This window comes from Lactuca sativa, chromosome 4, assembly GCF_002870075.4.
Source record: "Lactuca sativa cultivar Salinas chromosome 4, Lsat_Salinas_v11, whole genome shotgun sequence".
NCBI lineage: Eukaryota > Viridiplantae > Streptophyta > Magnoliopsida > Asterales > Asteraceae > Lactuca > Lactuca sativa.
Genome location: NC_056626.2, coordinates 55,350,427 through 55,372,543, shown reverse-complemented (window position 1 = coordinate 55,372,543; position 22,117 = coordinate 55,350,427). Strand labels below are relative to the sequence as shown.

Below are 22,117 nucleotides of genomic sequence, written 5' to 3'. Positions count from 1 at the left end.
CTTTAGTTTTTTCAACCAATCACAAACTAATTTAACATGGTCCTTTTCCAAAGTGTAATCTCTCTTCTTCATTCGAGCCTTCCCATTGTTATCCTTGATGGGGTTTAAAATAGGTCTATCACATAGAACCTCAATATCCTTCCTTGAATTCAATTTGTCTTTGGATCTAGGGGTGCCCATGGAAGTGTGAAAGAAATTTTCAAACACATTTCTCTCGATATGCATCAAATCAAGGTTGTGTTTGATTAACAAGTGACACCAATGTGGAAGCTCCCAAAAGAAGGACTCACATTTGAAATGTTTGGACTGAATCCATCAGTACACAACCCAAGACGGACATCGCGTGTCTCTTGTGCAAAATCGGGATAGACCCTGTCAAAATGACTTCATGCTCGACCTTCACTCGGATGTATCATCTTTTCAGGATCTACTTGATGATCTGAGTGCCAAGTCAAATGTTGAGCTGTCTTCTTTGAATATAACAACCTTTGAAATCTCGATCCAATTCGCATAAAATTCATGACTAAATTAGGAACCTTGCCACCATTTTTTGTATATCTACATTCATTACAAACTAAACAATGATCCAAATTAGAATGATGTCCATTGAATAGCATGCAATGGATTTTACAAACATGGATTTTTTGTGAAGTTAACTTTAATGGCTTTAACATTTTCTTGGTCTCGTAGAAGTTATCAGGAAGCTTCACATCTGTTAGTAGATTGTCTTTGATTATCGGAAGTAGTCTATTAAATGACGAGTCTGAAACATTACACTCATATTTCCAATTCAATAATCTGGTAGTGGTAGAGAGTGTGGAAGGTTTTACTGACCCGTCCCACAATGGCTCGGTCGCTTGGTTCACCAGTTTAAAGAAAGTTTGTGCCGATTGATTTGGGTGTTATGGTCCTTGGTGATAATAAGGAACCTTATCCTCGTACATGCTTTCAATAACCATTTGTTGGTATCTAGAAAAAATCACCAACATCGTTATTAATTTCTTGAGCCATGACTTGAGATGGTATTGGCTTCGAAGATTAACCAGTTTCTTGTGTTGGATATAATTCGCCATGTGCATGCCATATTGTATAATCTTTCACGAATCCAACATCATATAGATGTTGTGCAACTATCTCTCTCATATTATGATCACGATTTTTACATTTCCTACATGGACATCTAATTTGAAAAACCTCCACCCCTCTTGAATAATAGGTTTAATGTTTGTTGCATTGATGTAAGCAAATTCCAAGAAATCATGGACATATTGTCCAAATCCAGGATCGAAACGACCATCCTTAGTGAGTCTCATTATGTACATCCATTCTCTATTCTGTGACATCTCGTCTAAAGGTAATTATTTAAAATTGTTAAAACAAAAAGTGAACAATACAATTTAACAACTTAACCATTTAACCAGTTAACAATACAAATACTAACAGATATGTTGTTTTATCAAAACAACATCAGTTTAGCAAATTATGATGACACCACGAATATCTACTTGTTGAACGAAGGCATAACAAGGAATGAAAACTTACTATGTAACATATACACATTGACACAACCATACATATACATACACTAATACAACATATTGAGGAATGTCTCTTTCATGCTTGAACTCAAATATATTCTTATATTTTGCCTGTTATTAATATAGCTAGTAATGTTCTTATTATATTTATTTCAAATTATATGTTGTTTGGTACAAGTACAAACTCATAAAGCCATTTATATACATACATTGATACAAACTGATGTGAAATTGTACAAATTGATAAATACAACATATTGATGTGAAATTGAGGATATACATTGATACATACTTATACATACAACACATATATACCAGGTTGAAGTTTGAACAAACCTCTCAAATAATTTTTGAAGTTGTGAACGACATACCTGATTACAAGTACCGGTGGGGTGGATTGGGAGTAACTGGCCACAGTGGTGGTGGAGTGGGAGGAACCGGCGACAGTTACGGTAGTGGGAATGTGGAAGATACCGACGACAGTGGTGGTGAAGTGGAGCAAACACTAGAAACTGAAATTTATCTAGGGTTCGTCAAATCGTGATTACAAGTGTCGAAAAACAAGATTGAGGGGGAGAGAGAATAGTACATACGATTCCGACGGGCGCTGTAGCGTTTAGTAAATGAAATTCCGGCAGCGGCACTCCAAATCGATGTAGGGTTCTTCGTCTTCAAGTTAGAGGAAAAAGCAAACGGTAAGGAGGAACGTGTTTGAGTACCGAGTTTTTTTGTTAGTAGTAGGTAATTCGTAGGTAATTTACCTACGGATCTACTATGGAGATTAAAATATGATTTATTACCTACAAATATCCAAAGAAAATTAAAAATACAATTTCTTTAAACATAAATATTTTAACAATAATTTTAAAATCTTTATAACTTGTTTTTATCATAATATTATTAAAAGAAATACAAAAAAATATTTTTTGGTTGATATTATATATAAATTTGTGAAAAAAAAATAATAATTAATGTGAACAGGGGCTCTGCCCCTTGGACCCTGCTAGGTGCGTTGCACCTAGACCCCACCAAAGGGGCGCCGCTCCTTTGGAAACCCCGAACCCAGGGGCGCTGCCCCCGGACCCCCGACTAGTCGTCGAACCAGATTCTAATTCGATCTTATACATGCGTGCACTCTGCACAACCCCCATACATATATTATAGTACAAATTATGAAGCCCTTAGCTCACATGTTAGTTTAGTTACTTAAAATGATATGGTGACACTCAAATCACCAACAATATAACTTGGTGAAAACAAAATAATCAATGTATAATAATGTTGTGAAAAAAATAAAGTAAAAAAAATGACATTTAACCCTTCAAAACTGAAAAATACAAAACATTTCGTAGGTAATCCGTAGGCAATTACCTACGGATTACCTACATAATTTTTTGTATTTTTTCATTTTCAAAAGGTTAAATATCGTTCTTTTCGCTTCATTTTTTCACAAAAATGATTAAAAGTGAAATGAGTATTGAGCTCTGATTGTGTATATGCATGTATGTATGTTTATATGATGTATAACTTGGTCAAAACAAAGTAATCAATGTTGTGAAAAAAATGAAGCGAAAAGAACGATATTTAACCTTTCGAAAATGAAAAATACAAAAAAATACGTAGATAATCCGTTGGTAATTGCCTACGGCTTACCTACATATTTTTTTTGCATTTTTCATTTTCAGAGGGTTAAATGTCGTTTTTTCGCTTCATTTTTTTCACAAAATTATTATACACTGATTATTTTGTTTTCACAATGTTATACATCATATAAACATACATACAACCAATCAAAACCCGGTACTCATTTCAATTTTAATCATTTTTGTGTATGTGTATGTATACAATGGTGCACATGCATGTATGTATGTTTATATGATGTATAACTTGGTGAAAACAAATTAATCAATGTATAATAATGTTATGAAAAAATGAAGCGAAAAAAACAATGTTTAACCCTTCGAAATTGAAAAATACAAAAAAATCTGCAGGTAAGCTGTAGGCAATTACCTACGGATTACCCACGAGTTTTGTATTCCATGGGTAATCTGTAGGTATTTAACTACAGATTACCTACGGAATACAAATTTCGTAGGTAACCCGTAGGCAATTACCTACGGATTTTTTTTGTATTTTTCATTTTTCGAAAGGTTAAATGTCATTCTTTTCGCTTCATTTTTTCACAACATTATTATATATTGATTACTTTGTTTTCACCAAGTTATACATCATATAAACATACATACATCCATGTACACCATTTTATACAAACACATACACAAAAATGATTAAACTTGAAATGAGTAATGAGTTTCGACTGTGTACATGGATGTATGTATATTAATATGATGTATAACTTGGAGAAAACAAAGTAATTAATATATAATAATGTTGTGAAAAAATTGAAGCAAAAAAAAGACATCTGATCCTTTTAAAATGAAAAATACAAAAAAATCTGTAGATAATCTATAGGTAATTACCTAGTTCTTGTATTTTTCATTTTTGAAGGGTTGAATGTCGTTTTTTTCGCTTCATTTTTTTCACAACATTCTTATACATTGATTATTTGTTTTATCCAAGTTATAGATCATACATACATACATACATACACACACACACATATATATATATATATATATATATATATATATATATATATATATGGTTATTTCTTATATTTCTCATTATAATAATGAATTAATGAATAACACTAATTAAAAAAAGAGAAATGAAAAATAGTTTAGTATAATTACCTACGAATAATTAAAAAGTTCCAATATTTTTCATGTCCGAAGGTATTAGGTAGTTAATTGCATAAAAAAATTCCTATAGTACTTATAAGTCGATTAAAATATTGGGGGTTTTCAATTTTTCGTCGTAGGTAAATTCCTATGGAATAACTACAGAATTCTAATTTGGAATATAATATTATTATTCGTAGGTAATCTGTAGGTGATTATTAACGGATTACCTACATAAATTATTTTTTTTGCTAATATGTTGGTAGTTTGTAAGTGATTTTGGGCAAATATTTTAGTGGTTATTCCATAGGCATTTCGTATGTAATTACCTATAGATTTTATTCCGTAGGTGATTTTTTAGATAAATAAGAATTTTCTAGTAGTGGAAGAACTTAGTGTGGTTTAACGACTACAACTCTTTTACAAACAGAAAATATCGGATTTTTTGGGAAACAAATACGATACGTTACATTTTACTTACAACTTTATACATTTTCAAAATATGAACACACATGCTATAATGCAAGATTTGAAACGAAACGCTCTACCAATTTTTGCGGGAAATATCGGATTTTCTAGTGTTTAAAAATGATACAAAACTTTTCTTATAAACATGCTTATGAACTCACCAACATTATATATGTTGACTGTTTTCAAAAAATAACTTGTATTCTGATGGAATCGTTAAACAGGTTGGTTATCAAGAACACGTGGATTTTTGTCTATTTTTGTTATCATAATATATTTGACATTTGGAATGTAATTTGTAAACCAACACACTGATGTAAACTATGATGGTTGTTATATTTCATGTGTGATGATGATGTTGTCTTTGAATCAATTATACACACTGTGATGATATTACAAGATGAAGTCACCCAACCCCCGGACGTTTCCGGTTCGAGGGTGTGACATATATCCACATGTAGCATGTCCAAAATCAGCCTTGAATATGGACCATAAAAGTTGGGAGAAAATTCCCTCTAAGGTACTACCACTTACCTTGCTTAATTCCTAAGCCACCACTAGTTTCCTAATTCCAAACCAACCCTAACATTCCATAGTAAATACACCTCCTTAGTGCAACTATACATGCACCATCATTCTTCCACTTTTAAAAATATTTGATAATCCACTTCAACTTTTGAGATAAAAAAAACTTCGTATATGCCGTTTTGAGGGTCTAAATAAAGGTTATATGGCCGTTAAGTTGATATGGAGCGAAGATCTGAAGGAGTCGAGACCGGATTTGTAATATCCCAAAAATCCAAGGTAAAAATTTTCATTTTTATAATATTCAAAACACTATTGAACCTTTGTTCAAAACATTGAAAATCATTTTAAATAAAACAATTATCAAGCCAATCTCAAAGATCACATATTGCGGAAAACACGGGTGTATGCTCTGCGATCGTCTTGAACTCTTTCATTTGAAAACTTGAGTACCTAAAACAAAAACTGAAAATCGTAAGCACAAAGCTTAGTGAGTTTCCCATAACATACCCCACATGAAACCACATAAGTCATGCATACAAACATATAAGGATGCAATGGAAACCCTCCATGGTCTTACTCCGAGTGCCATGGGAACCCCCACATGGTCTTAGCTAACTGCCATAGGAACCCCTCGCATGGTCTTCAAAGATCTGTCATGGGAACCACCACATGGTCTTATCTAATTGCCATGGGAACCCCCCACATGGTCTTTACATAAATACATAACACATTGATAGCACATTCACAAATAACCACTACAACTAAATAACATGGGCCGGCCTTGGTTCCTTTGACCCATAGATATGGTGAGGATACTCACCTCGAATGTTGAAGCTTACTGAAAGAAATCCCTAGTTATTGCCCTGATGACACCTCCGATCTAACAGATCAAAATAACAGCTAATTAGCAATTGGGTTCCATTCTAAGGCCCACCATACATACCTAGGGTAAAATTGCCATTTTACCCCTGACCTAACATGAACCAAAATTGAGGACCAATTACATTAACCAAAAGGCAAAAACCAAAAGATCCACAAAGGCCCACTAATGGCCCAATTTTCCAAATTGGGCCTGATCCCATAAGGGCCTTATCCTAAGCCTATATTTTCCTTAAATACTATTCAGATTACCTCAAACACCCCTTGGGACAAACATGGTCAAAGGCATAAGACAAAATTGGTCAAAGACATAAGTCAAAAGTTAAAGTCAACGGCCCAAGTTGACCCAACTCGCCGAGTTACCCTTCAACTCGTCGAGTTTCCTTCATCAGACTGCAAAAATCTAGAAAAACCAATCCAACTCGCCATCAGCTGTTGAAGAACTCCTAGCAATGTCCATTAGCTATTCTAGCTAACTCGCATCACTCATGAGTTCCACGAAGCACAAAGCAAGTAGCATTCAAGCATCGAGCAACCTCCACCAGTTCATAAACGGAAAGTTGTTGAGAAAACTTTTTCAGATGCACAGTCACTAGAGAAAAAGAAAGAGAATGTTTAAAGTTGTGTGGCATGCTATTATTGAAAATTCATCTAAAAACCCAAATGAGTTCAAGGTTGGTATCAATAATATATATATATAAAAAATAGCCTTTTGTGCAAGATGTGAATATTATGTGATTTTTATTTGCATATCACATGCCTATAGAGGTAATCTAATTTATAAATTAATACTTTTGTTAGTATTGTTATTTTTTAATGATCTTAATTTTATTTGACATTTACTATCATATATATAAATGCTCCCCATGATGCTTTTGAAAATTTTCTGAAAAGTCGTAAACAAAATTCAACATTTTATATTGAAAGTTTAAAACCTCCTTTTGTTCATTTTCAATCTTGTAGTCCACTTATTCCCTTCATTAGAGATAGATTCCAAAGATGATGTAAAAACTAAAAACTAACAAAGCATGTTCAGATTTAGGTTCATGAAATGACTAATTTGACATTTTGAGAAGTTGACCCATTTGATAAATCAATAAAACGTACTTAAGAACTAAACACTTTTGTTATTTCCCATCTTTGTGGGACTCACATTTAACATTATGTATAAATGGTCCTATGTATATAATTGTCAAAGTTTCATGATGATGATGATGATGCTTTTGTTGGTTCACGTGGAGATGATGGAGATGATGATAATTCTTGTAGCAATGACATAAACTTTTGATTAAAAATATGTTAGCAAATTGTAAAAAATAGCAATGTACTTTACTCTTTATTTTTTACCAATATTCGAATATACTTTGCTTTTTACTCATAATATGAACGTGATTATATTTTTATTTTACTAATAATAACAATATATAACTTATAACTCACAATAGCAATGTACTTGGTAAAAAATATAATAAAATCTATTATATATATAAGAAGTGTAAGTATATTGTTACTATGGATAAAAAATAAAGTATATTGCCCATATCGGTAGAGAGTAACAATTCGCCCTTAACAGTATATGTAAGGACTAATTGGAGGAAATATCAATGTCTTTCATTTATTTGTGTACTTTAGTATCTTACTCTCATTTCTATCTATTATAACATTGTACTTCATGTTTATTTATTTTTTCATTTATGACAACCGAAATAGAAATCACACCAAATTGATTCATTCTTCCTGCAACGAAGTGCATAAATCTTCTAGTTTTTGAATTATTTTTCGTACATAATTCTAATTTATAAACAACCTTTTGATGTATTTCTTTTAGGTTCATTGACTTGAACACATTGTTTTGGCAATATAAACCATAGATAATTCTAGTAAGAAAAAAAATTAAGATTTTTTGAAACAAAACGAGGAATATACGAGTTTTTATAGGGTTATTGACAAAAATGACACTTTAGTATGGAATTAAAAAAAAAACATCTTTTTAGTTTTTTTGACGATATAACCACCGAGTCTAGAACACCTGATTCAATATTTGACATGTTGGACTCACTTTTCAGAAAATACATTCGGAATGTACTTTTTCTTAAAAATAATTGACATAAGAGGTCTAGGTTGCCGTTCTAGAAACAATTCATACTCTTATTTTCTAATGTAGATGTGGATATGTTTTCGCTAAGAGTTAAATATTTGCATCACCGTTGAAATATTATCTTTAATTGAAAATAAGTTCATCTAATAGAGTGTACAAACAAAGTTTTGTCAAGTGTATTGTTTCAATTTGGAAACCAATACATGTAAATAATTTACAATAGAGTTTTTAAAAACAAGAAAACCTTTAAAATATATGCATAAAAGGTTCTAAAATTTTAATTATGTAGAAGTATATACATTAGTAAAAAAAAAGGAAAAAGTTGTTTAAAAAAATATCAAGTTTTGGAAAATATAAAAAAAAAAAAAAAAAACAAAGTTGGAAAAAATAGTAAAAATTTGTAAGAAAGATGTTTACATGATTTCAAAAAAAAGTTGTAGAAAAAAATATAAATAGATTCACGTTTAGGTGAAAAATTTTAAAAACCTGATTTTGGAATTCAACATAAAAAAGACAAGGACGGTTGATAATGCCTATTTTAGACATAAATTTCCGATGTTATCTAATTATTTTATATTATCTTTTTATATTATTTGTAACAAAATGTGCTTATAAAGTTTTGAATTATTATTTTGTAGGTAAAAAGCACATATTGATGAAATAGAAGCGAAAATAGGCTAAAATAGAGATAAATTGATGCGCTCAGAACAAAATTGAAAAAAGTTTGCTAAACTATAATTGGGCTAATGGACACATTTTCAATATTCCAGGCATATCTGATGACTCATAAGTCCATTAAGGATAGTCAAGATGTTCTTGAAACTAGAAAAAAGTTCGAACAACTTCTGTGTGAGGGCCTTTTTTCTAAATCCACTTGTAGCATTTCCAAAATCAGCCTTGAATATGAACCTTAATAGTTGGACGGAAATTCCCTCCAAGGTACTTATTCCCCAAGCACCACTTACCTTGCTTAATTCCTATGCCACCACTTGTTTCCTAATTCCAATCCAACTCTAACATTCCATATTAAATACACCTCCTTAGTGCAACTATAAATGCACCAACATCTAGCACTACTCATCACAACACTCTAAGATGCTTACGTCTGTCCATACTCCTCAACAAAAACTCATCAAAACGTAACCGCAAATGTACCAAATTATCAAAGACGATGCAAGGGAAAACTTGGTACGTCTCGCTAGTTTGGGGCCGTATAGTTGTAGAAATAGACCGGTTAGATCCCTAGCTATGGTAAGCTTGGGGTTCCTCAACAGGTTGATTATGGAATGGTAGCGAGGATTGGGATTTCTTTCCGAGCATTGAGCAGCAAGGGTTAAGCAGGATCGAAGTGGGGGAGAATCCTCCGAGCGTGCAAGGGCAAGAGCACGTAGATCCAGAATGATTGCGTAACCTTCGAGAAGGAAAAGAAGTGGTACAACGTTTGATGGATTGAGGAGTTCAGGGTTAGGAGTTGGAGAAACTCCCCCTCAGCCAAGTGTGTGTATTGGTGATGGTTAGTATGTGGTTGGGAATTCAGGTTGGAGGATCACCTGTAGGACTCAAGTGAGTCAGAAGGAGGATCTTGAGAACTGATAGCACGGGGTGTTTTCGTACTAGCAGTTAGTGGTGGGAAGTGTTGCCAGACTACGGGGCAGCCGTAGCATTCACTAGCAGGCGGTGATAGAAGGTGATGTAAGACTGCGGGCAAGCCGTAGCATTCCATAGTAGCTTCGTTGGCGGAGTTGGGGCGAGGCCCTTATCTCCTAGTGATCAGATAGGGATCAGAAATGGGTAGTGGATGGGAATGAAATGGAGTTTCCCTGTGTAGCCCTCGTGAGGTGAGACCTTGGGAGAGGCCGCTCCAGGATGTAGTTGGGTGAGATCCGTAGGCGAGGCCCGTGAGTTTTAGTAGCACATGTGAGACCTGGTAGGGACCGTAGTGTCAGATAGGGATCGAGGATCCCAGGAATTGTAGTGCTTGTATGGCATAATAGATTGAGCAGATATAGGTAGTCGTAGTGTCTTCGAAAGTCGCTGGGAGCGACTAGGAGTTGTGTTGGGACTAGCTACCGGTGGGAGTCGGTAATCTAGACATTGATAGGTTGGTAGGGACCAGGGTGGTCTCAGCTCATCCGGAAGGCAGACAAGGAATAGCAGAATTTTCAGTCAGTAGTACTGCGGGTAAGCAGTGTATGGTGAAATTCAGTTAGTTGAATCGAGGGGTGCTCGACACCAAGTTTTGGCAGAAAGGAGTGTCAGTGGTTACTGACGGTGATGACCCGTACTGGAAATAGCGGGGGTGATGGAGTTGGTGAAGGATAGAACCTTCACAGTGACAGAGGAAATAGTTGGTTATGGAGCTTTTCCTTGGGAAGTCGAGGAATCGCGTAAGGAAAGAAAGGATCAACCCCTATGAGTTCAGTTGCAGTACTCGGAGAGTACCAGAAGGATTGTCGGCTGGGTAAGTTGTGTTTCTAAGTTGTTCAGGGTCAGGTTTGACCCGAGGTTTTATCCGCGAGATTTATGTCAGTCAGAATGACCAGGTGGAAGACCAGCGAAGGTAGGCAGCTGGTATTGGGATAATTGGTGGGTTTTGGAAGCAGATCGCAGGCGGTGGACCATGGAAAACTTCGAGGATGAAGTTTAGTTTAAGTGGGGGAGAGTTGTAACAGCCAAAGTTTTGAAGGCCAAGAAAGGAAAGAAAACCCTAAATTTAAGGGGGACTCGGCGAGTCCAAGGAGGAACTCGGCGAGTCCAAGCGGGATCCGAGTCAAGGAGTAAGTGACCGACTCGGCGAGTCAGGTCTGTTCGAGGAAAACCCTAAATCCGGGACTTTGGGCGCTATTTAAACTCCTTATTCTCTCCATTAGGGTTCCTTAGAGCCTCCCTCATACAAAAAACGAACCCTAAGCCCCCATTGTTGTGCATTCAAGCTTCCAAGTTATTTTTGGGTCATTTTTGGGTGAATTGAAGGAAGAAGAAAGAGGGAAATCATTGAAGTCTCAAGGATTGGCCTTAAATCTGGAGTTTGTGGAACCTTTCTGAGTTATTGAAGGTAATAAGTCGTTTCTTTCCTTTAGATCTTCTTTGGTTGTGAGATTTGGGGCTTTTTAAGCCATGGATAGTTATCCATTTGAGTTAGAAGCCGGATCTGGGGTTGCTACTTCAGATCCAAGTATATTTTGGTCTTGGAAAGCATAAAGTTTTCGTCCTTGAGTTGATTATGGATCCTCCTTTCCTTAAACCCTAGTTTATGGTGTATTTTGCCTAGATCTCCTTCTCTACACGTAAAGTTTGCAACTTTACGTGAGGAATAGGCTTGGGAAGGGTAGATCTACAGTTTGGAGTCCATGCATAACTCAAAAGTCCTCTGCATGTATGAAGATCTGAATGGACTCGGCGAGTCCTTTGAGTGGACTCGGCGAGTAGCATGAAGATTTGGAGGGACTCGACGAGTGGGATGAACAGCTCGTCGAGTCAGATGAAGTTAGGTAGGAACTCGGCGAGTTGGAAGATCAACTCGGCGAATTTGTTGAAGGTTGTCTTGGACTCGGCGAGTTTGTTCTTCGACTCGGCGAGTCAGGTCGTGAAACCCCCAAACCCTTCGAGTTGAGACTCGAATCAGTGAGTCGAGTGGAGACTCAGTGATTTGGACAGGACAGGACTCGAAAACCGATAGAATCGACGAGTCGATTCGCGAATGGTCCTTATCTCGTCTCTAGCAGCCATCAATCGAGGGGAAGGGAGGCAGTTGGATTGAAGGGTTAAGAAGCCGCAGAGAAAATGGAAGGAATGGTCACTAGTGGTTCTATCGATTGGAGTAGGAAGAGGGAACGATGGCAGCTGGTGGTTGTGGTGTCGACAACGATGCTAGTGAGGGGCTACTCCAGTAGTTCCTCGTCGGTTCTTCTTTCTTTTTCCGGCAGTAGAACGCGGGGAGAAAAGGGAGGCCTACGTCAAGCAGAACAACAATAAAGGGTATTTGGGTGATGCTACTCGACCAATGCGAGGCAGAGAAGGGCTATGAGGGTGACGATTGGCAGACTCTTGGCTCCACCGATTTCCTTCTTCGCCATAAGTGAGCAACGAGAGAGAAAAAAGAAAGAAAGAAAGAAAGAAAGAGAGGGGGAGGGAGATAGAAAGAGTTAGTGAGAGAGACTATAGATATAGATCGAGAGGTATGGAATGAGGGAATAAAAATCTGATTTTGAATTATCTTAAGGTACAAAATCATATATGTAGGAGATATTGGAAGATATCATGCACATGCATGTACTTGGATAGTGATGTCACTGTTACTCGTTGCCTCGATTCACGTGAAAACAATCCGGATTTGAAAAAATCATTCTAAAAGTGCCCAAATGATTGTCTATAATGCGGTGATTTTCAAAATGCAAACATAATTCAATTCCGATATACCAAACTCCAGGAATTAACATTTAAAGTTTCACGATTAATTATTTTGGATTCGACAGATTTTACGAATTAGATTTTGCTTGAGATTAAAAATATCATAAAAATGAAAATAAATAGTAGATCACTGTATCAGTTCAAAAATGTGTTCAAAAACCATTTACGAGGTTAAAAATAGATAAATATTGATTTTATAACTAGAAAGAGGCGTAACTTTCTCATACGCTCTTCGTTTTGGACGTTCTTTATATCCACAGAATCAGGAGAACATATTCTACTCGAAATTATTATCTATAACTCTCAAGTATACTAAATGCGATTTATTTTGGACATTAATCAATACTTATTTTGCGAATTGTTTTCTGATTGTCAACGACCGTCTTTGAGAAATTTTAAGGTATTCCATATGTAATTTTAGGTATAATGGCTTAAATTGCACTCAAGAATAAGGAATAATACACAATATGTCTTGTTACAATGATGTTCACGATGGTTTGACCGTCAAACTTTGACATATTATACCAATTGTTACAGTGTAGTTGTTATTCAATGGACGAAATTTATCATTATAGATGTCACCCTGTCATTCAATGAATTTGGAGTTCAGTGTTCATTAAACTCTTCAAATAAAATAAATCAAAGTTTGCTAATTCATAAACAAATATTATAAATTAGTTTTTGTAATGTTATATTGAACTTTATAGAGTTCAATAGATTGTAGGAAAAAATTAAATATAGTTATATGGAATGTAGAAGGATGTTGTGACAATCTATTGACTTTATAAAATTTAATGCATTTTAGATGCCTTAATATCTTATTTATCTTACTACCTTATTAGGCAAATATTGATTTCCTCATCAAATACACCTCCTTAGACCACACCTAACAGAATCATGTAACCACATACTCATTATTATATATAATAAAACAAAAGTTTTTATGAACCATAAATTTTTTACTTTTGGAATTTTGACCCAAATGATTTTAGTTTTGGAGTTTTGCCGCAAAGGTTTTGGATTTTGATAGATTTGATGCTATAAAATTTTTTTAATATACAGAAAAGGTCACTGTGAAGGTTTTTATTATTATTATCATTTTTATTTATATTTTTATTTTTTACAAAAACAGTTACAAGTTTAAGATTTTCATATATTCGTAGTTTTGGTCTATATGTAGAAAATAAATTACAAAAGTTGTCCATATAATTTACATAAAAAGTTATTGTGTAGTTTTTTTTAGCAAGGATTCATGTGTTTAACATAAATTACAAAAATAGTCCCTACTAAATAGAAAATTTGCAGATTATGCCTACGCCACCGGTAATACATTGGCATGTTTCATCCTTACACTTTTCGGATTTCACACTTTCGCCACATAAATTTTGTATATTTGCATATTTCCTCCCTACACTTTTGGCGTTACGTAGGTTTAGTCCCCGTGACGAGTGACGAAATAGATAAGTTACTAATTGTTAATAAATTGATAATAATGGTCCTAATGCTCTTTCAAAAATATCATAATTAGTCTCTCTAATATTTTGATGTATTTTGTAACATAAAAGACACTAGTATATTTATTTTTCAAAAATTGAATTAAAACGTAAATTAATGCCAATCGTTGCATTACTCGTAAAATCAAAATCAAAACCGAAACCATATCCAAATACTCTGTTTTGTGTTTCGACTTAATTTTTAAAACCAAAAATATGCAACTTGGTTTCGATTTGTACGTTTGTAACGGACTCAATTAGGCCTGAGCCTGAGCCTGAGCCTGAGCCTGAGCCTGAGCCTGAGCCTGAGCCTGAGCACGGTTCGTTTAATTTTGAAGAAGCTCGAGCTCGAGCTCGATTCGAGCCTTAAAATGAGCTCGAGCTCGGCTCGTGAACAATTTAGTGAGCTCGTGAGCTTAAATGAGCCTATATATATATATATATATATATATATATATATATATATATATATATATATATATATATAATTATTGCCTGTGTGCCTGTGTGCCCGTGAGCTTAGAGATAGGTTCAAATGTTTTTGACAATTATTGTGTGCCTGTGTGCACCAATAAAAATTCAGGAAATAATTAATTATTAAATAAATCATTTAAGGGTATTATAGTAATCTTGGCATATTTAAATATGGTAGATAATTAATATGTTCTTTATTATTCCTTTAAATATGGGATGTAGTCAAAATCTGTTGAAAAAAACCCTAGCCGATCACGTCTACAGCGATTTATCCTCCCTCTCGTTTTCTCAGCATTGTTCCCTGCTATTCAGCGGGGTTTCGGAGGTTTTGGGCTACCGTAGAAGGGGAGATGTGCTAGAGGTTCGATCAGAGGGCAGGAGGGGTTCTGATGGGGCAAAGAAATCAACAATGAAGTCGAATCTTCATAGGCGTTGATCGATGGGAACAGAAGAGAAAGAAAGCGATGGGAGGAGGTAACGATCTCCGATGAGTGACTAGACCGAAGAACAAAGGGAGAAGCAGCGGGGTGGGGCTGTTGCTCCGATCGAAGCCGGTCAGGAGGTGGAGAGGATGTGGTGGTGGTCGCTGATTCTTCTTCTCCGGTGAAATCTAGGTATTTTTTTTATTCATGTCTTCCGATTATGGTTTTGGTTAATTATTTATATGTCAATTAGTTTATTTGTCAAGACAAGAAAAATAAAAAAAAACATTGCAAGATAGGAAAAGTAAAATAACATGTTGTTAGAATATATTGATTTGAATATTACATTTTGTTAGAGTAAATTACATTTTTTTTAATGTTTACTACATTCTATCAAAATTTATACTTTGAAGATTATATTCTATTAGAATAAGTTACAATTTTTTAATGTTTGCTATATTCTATCAGAATTACAACCCACATTGCCAATTTAAAATATTGTATGCATTCTGCCAAAATTTAAAATGGAATATATATATATATATATATATATATATATATATATATATATATATATATATATATATATATATATATATATTCTGTCAGAATAATGGTAGTGCAGTAATGCTAATTGCACTTTAGAGTTAATGATTCTTTTAGAATTTATGTTTGCCTTTTTTGTAATAGATTTGCTATGATATTTTTCCACAGAATGAACAGGTTCAATAAAGTCATTCTTAAAGAATATGATATTTTTTTTAACCATTCTTAGTTTTTGTTGCATTTTTTATATGAATTGATTGAAGAATGGTTTGAAGACATGATAAGAAATGCTTGAAGAATGAATCAAAGATTGATCACACTCACATTTGAAGAATCTTGTTATGTTTTAAAGAATTACACTTGTTATTCTTTCAAAAATTTGTTATTATTCAAGAATGTTCTTTGTATCACAATCATACAATGTAAATATTTGATATATTATTAGTACAAGAAGACATGTATTCTTTATAAAATGTTAGTGTTGATAATATGTTCTATAATTCTTTAAGCATATTAATATATATAAATATTGAATATAATCATATTCTGCAAGAATAAAATCAAAAATATATTTACTAGTTTATGGTTGATTTTTATGTCATTCTAATAGAATGAAATCGGATATTACTAAAAATTATATTTGAATTAAATTTAAAAAATTCAGATTTTAAAAAATAAGGGTATTAATTATCCCTTAAAATCTGGAAATTTCCTTTTTTAGTATAGGTTAATTGACCAAAATACCCTGATGACGAAATTTATGTGATTATATGGTACATGTTACCCTATTTTAATATCATAGACCCTCAGATCAAGATCATTGATTCTATTCCATCCGTTGGTCCAGATTTATGCTTACGGGCACACAATAGATGTCAAGAACATTTGAACCTATATATATATATATATATATATATATATATATATATATATATATATATATATATATATATATATATATGGCTAGGTTCAAATGTTCTTGACATCTATTGTGTGCCCGTAAGCACAAATCTGGATCAACGGATGGAATAGAATCAAAGAGAGAGAGAGAGAGGGAGAGAGAGAGAGAGTTAGGTTCATATATAACCTATAAATATTGTGTGAGTGTATGACTAATTGTAGACCAATCATTTGATGGGGTATATTAATAACTTTTTATTTGTTTAATTATAGTAACATAATTAATTCTTAAATATTTCCATAAATCTCGTATGACATTTCCCTTTCATTAATCAACGCTAATTCTTTTTCACCCAATTTTCCCACTTCATTCACCCTCTTATTCGGCGACCGACACTCCCGTCCAATGACTTCAACCCTTCATTTTTAGTTTCCCTTGGAGGCATGACTACATCAAAATTCCGAAAGCATATTGGACTGAGATGTCATCTCATGGTCCCCACCAACATTAGTGAGGCTCTAATTCTTCCGATAAATGATCTTTGAGACGATTTTGATTGGAGAGACGATGATACAGTTACCGATATGAAGAATCGGGTACTCCTTAATTTCTCATCAATAATTATGTTTTTAGTCTTTTTTTTTAATAATAATGACTTTGAACTTCCATTTTGGCATAGCCTTTTATCGTTTATGTGTTTTAGTTGTGTGTGTATTCTCGTTCATTGATTTATTAGATTTTGTCCTTTATCACAGTGAAATATAATTTATTGTGAAAAAATATTATAGTTACAGTCTAACGAATTCGACCACCCCCTCCTTCGAGTTGTCACTTTTGTCATCATCTATTTGTTGATATCCAATGTCCTATCTGCTGCTCATAATTGTGGATGTATAATGTTGCATTCTGCTTCTACTCCTTGCAGAAAATGTTATTTTTGTTGAGATGTGCAGAAGGACGGTAGTTTTGTTACTTCTGAAAGGGATGCATAAACTTTCATCATTTGTTCGTTTTGCTTTGATTATTTAACATTTTCATTTAAAGAGTTATATGTATAATTGAATTTGGTTTTTTTAAAAGTTTACCTTTTTCAATCACTGGTATGAAATATGAAATATAATTTGTAATCAAAGTTCATGTTTGATATGTATAAGCAAGTTTGGCCTGTTGATATTGGTGAACGTTCTTCGAACCTGTTTAGGAAAGAACTCAAGCATATTGGGAAGGTATATTTCATTTTTTTCTCAAACTTACTGATTACTTTTCATTTTATTTTTATCAGTCTTTTTTTTATAGCATAATCTTTCCATATGAAAAAGTTGACCGGGTCTACAATGTAGAACAAATACTTATCTTCGTATAAACACTATAATAGTTTTCTTGTATAGTTTATTCAATGAAAATTGGAAGTTCTTAAAATTTAGGAAAAAGTATATTAAAGTTTCCCTACGTTATCCATCTTACACATTAATTTAAATAAGAAAAATTAAATATCCTCCTACCATATGTTCCTACTTTTCCTCCTACCACATCAAATGTTGACAAGTGGATTAAATGATTATTAATTTCATTAAATGTCTAGTTAAATGTGACACATGTCAACATTTGATATGGTAGGAGGAAAAGTAGGAACAAATGGTAGGAAGATACTTAATTTCTCTATAAATAAATGTTTTAATCATGTATTTTGGATTTAAGCTTGGCAAGTACGTATTCTTATATATAGTACTTGTTAAAATAAAAATAATTTGACTTTTTTGCTTTTAGAGATCAAAAGCATCACATATTTCTAGAGGTGTAATAGCATAATAATGTTTTTATTAATTCTTAAAGAATTAATTTTTAATTCTTAAAGAATGAATTTCTATTCTTAAAGAATTAACTTTTGACATGTGATTCTTAAAGAATGCAACATGTTAATGACTTTTATTTTTGAAAATATGATGTATGCATGTTTATTAATAAAATGTATGTTTGGAAATGCAGACATATTATAAAATAGTATATCGTAGTTAGAGAAACAAAATAATGAAAAAACATTGTGAGATGTAGTAGAAAAGTTTTTGTATAGTGCAATGTTAAAAGAATGGATGAAAAATATGAGATCATATTTATTGATTATGAGAATGTAAATTGTTTTTGCAAGCGGAGCATCTACACCACGGATAGTTTATGTATTTGTATTTTTTTTTCTTTTTTTCTTTTCATATATTTATTCTTAAAGAATGTCTTTTATTCTTTTCAAGAATATTAAATTATTCTAAAGAAAATGTAAGTTATGCATTTTTTATTCATGTATCGTTCTTCAAAAAATGTCATTTATATACTAGGTATTATCGTCTTTATTCCTCAAGAATGTCATTATAAATAAATATAAAGAAGTAAAACTAATTCTTTCAAGATCCTAAGAATATATAAACGCAAAGAAGTAAAACCTAATTCTTTTAAGAATATCTTTATTATATACACAAAAATATAATACTTCTTTAAGAATGTTTCTAATAACCTGTTGTTTAAAGTTTGATGAACATAATGTTTAGTTGATGATTTTCTGACAACTGGATTAATTTATAAAAATATTAAGTTGGATATTTAATTGTTTGATTTTTTTTATTAATTAATTTGACTTACTTGCCAAAATATAGCTAAAATTCCATTTCTCTCTCTTATTAAAATAAAATATTTACTTATATAATTAACTAAGAGTAATTATAGAGTAAGTGCTATTCCATGTTAATAACATGCACTCACAGATCACAACCCTTCATTTTTTCTAATCTAATGGACATGATTTGGTCATACATTCATACAATACTTGTGATTCACATTTGATTCAAACCCTACATATATATATATATATATATATATATATATATATATATATATATATATATATATATATATAACACATACACACACACACACACACACACACACACACATATATATATATATATATATATATATATATATATATATATATATATATATATATATATATATATATATATATATATATATATATATATATGGAAAAGTGAATATACCCTTAAGGGTATATAAGCTTACGTACCCAAACTCACTATACTATGTTGTTTTGTGTCATATAATACATTCTAATTGTCCCAATGTTCTTAAAATTTAACTTCTAACTTAATTTACTTTAATGATTTTTATAAATTACACATATATCTTCCTCTTACATAATTGTCATTTTCAACTACAATATATATATATATATATATATATATATATATATATATATATATATATATATATATATATATAGGTGTTCGGCAAAAAGATGTGGTGTAAAAGAAAGTTAATAGTGAAATTTCGAAAATATTGAAAATAAATCAAGTTGAGGGTTGAAGTTTAAGAACACTGTAATGAATAATATATCAAACAAAAAGACGTATTATAGTGTCTTTGGGTATCAAAGCTTATATACCCTTAAAGGTATATTCACTTTTCCCATATATATATATATATATATATATATATATATATATATATATATATATATATATATATATATAGGTTTAGATATTCTAACCAATTATTGTTTTATTGTATGCGTAAATGTGGGCCAATCAAAATTGAATAAAAATTAATTAATTAAATAAATAAACAAGGGTATTTTAGTCATTTGATAAATAGTTTCAACAAATAGTCCCTATAATCACGCTAACATTCACTTTTAATCTAATTTCTTTTCTTATATACAACAGGTCATCGTCTTCATCCCTCCTTTCTTTTGTCGATTGAGATTTCCATGTAAGAAAAAGTGATGGGTGCGAGAGTTGGTTCGATCGAAGTGACAACAACCCCTGGAAGATGTTCGGTGGCAATCCAAGCCGAAAATGGTGGTGCGATGGGCGAAAAAGGAAGGAGATTCAAGCCTTCGCATCTTTTATTGCCCTAAAAAACGCATCTTCGGTCCTCTATTCTTTCTCCTTCCTACTCGTTTTTCCTCTATCTCCAAATTCTGGCCTTCGCCAACCTCTAACTTGCACCGTCTCCATCCCTGGCTTCCCCGCTACCCCCGACAACTTCTCCATTCACGCCTTCGCATCTGCCAGCTTCTGCCGGTAAAGGTTTCGCTTTCCAAACAAAAATCATGATTCCTTTCTGTGAATTAAGATTGTTTACATGTAGCCCATAACAATTTAGGTAGATTCAAGGGTTTTCAAATCGAGGATTTGGTGGAGCTGTTCTTCTCCTGGTTCGATCGAAAATAAACACGAAGGAATTGGGAAATAGTTGGATTGACGGGTAAGGACGAAGTAGCAACAGGTAGTCCTTTTGATTCATTTATTATTTTTTGTTTGATGTTTGATAGTGATCGATAAGATTTTTTTTTGGTGTATTTGGTTTCGATGTTCAACAGGGGAAGAGGGAAGGATGGGGTGTTGCTTCCGTTCGTTAACATGTTCTTCTCCGTTTTTGTTTTTGTTTGAATGTTTGATAGAAATCAAAGGGAAGAATTTGTGTTTGGTTTGATCGTTTGGCAGAAAACATAGAAGAAGAAGAAGAAACACAGAAGTGATTCGATTTTTTTTCTTTTTGTGTGTGGTTTTAATATTTCCTTTGTGTGTGATTGGGTATAAGTTTTTTTGTGGATAACTTTCGTTTTGGTTTAATTGCCGAAAGCTAAGGATTTGATTTTTTTATTTCTAATTCACAGATGACATCCTTTAGTGGTTTAATTTTATTTGGGACTAATATACATATCAGAATGAACAGTTTTTTGGCTGCATTTTATGAATTGATTAATATTTCAATTTTTTTTTTCTTTTTGATTTAACACTTCATTTATGTGGACAATGCATGATCTTGACAATGTTGAATTTTGAAAATGTATCAAGTATGTTTATATAGATGATTCAATGGATGATATTGGTGAGATTCCAATTCTATTGGAATGGAATCACGAATTCTAATTATGCTGGAATGGAATCACGAATTCGAATTGTGTTGGAACCACAAAAGTTGATGCTTGAAGAACGGACCACAAAATTGAAACGAATCACATTATTCTTTTAGAATGTATTAGTCATTGTTAGATTTTGATGTTTTCTTTCCCGTTTTGAAATTTTTTTTAGTTTTATTCTTTAACAATAAATGTAATTGTTAACAACTGTTACCCGTATTGTATAAGAAATAATGTATTTTTTGTTTTTATTCTTCAATTAATTGTTCAAAAATTTGTTATTCTACAAGAAGTTTTTTAAATTCATGATTAAGAAATAGGTTCAAGAATATTTTTATTATTTATGGTTCAAGAATATTTTTATTTTTGAATATACTTATAAACTTATTCTATGAGAATGTCCGAATTAAAAGAATTATAATTCGTAAAATCGGATTTTTAAAATTAATAGAATCTATGATCCTTGAAAAAAAATGCAATTTTCCTTTATTAAATCTATATTAATTGACTAAATTACCTTGTAATTAATTAAGATGATATTTTTCAATTATATTTAATTCAATCATATATATTAATCACTTTCTTAAAATAAGTAAATTTGATTGGCCCACATTTATACATACAATAACACAATAATTACTTTGAATAGAATAACCTAAACCTATATATATATATATATATATATA

General features: G+C 32.4%; 2 long non-coding RNA genes across 2 annotated transcripts in view; both read right to left on the bottom strand.

Moving 5' to 3' along the window:
* The window catches only part of LOC122197632 (uncharacterized), a 43,042-nt gene that overhangs the window by 1,702 nt on the left and 19,223 nt on the right, over nucleotides 1-22,117 (bottom strand). The gene's annotated exons all lie outside the window — the stretch shown is intronic.
* Nucleotides 1,303-2,268, bottom strand: LOC122197633 (uncharacterized). Its single transcript, XR_006191245.1, has 3 exons — nucleotides 2,132-2,268; nucleotides 1,910-2,050; nucleotides 1,303-1,348 (listed from the first exon to the last, which is right to left on the bottom strand). It is a non-coding gene; the product is annotated as an uncharacterized LOC122197633 (long non-coding RNA).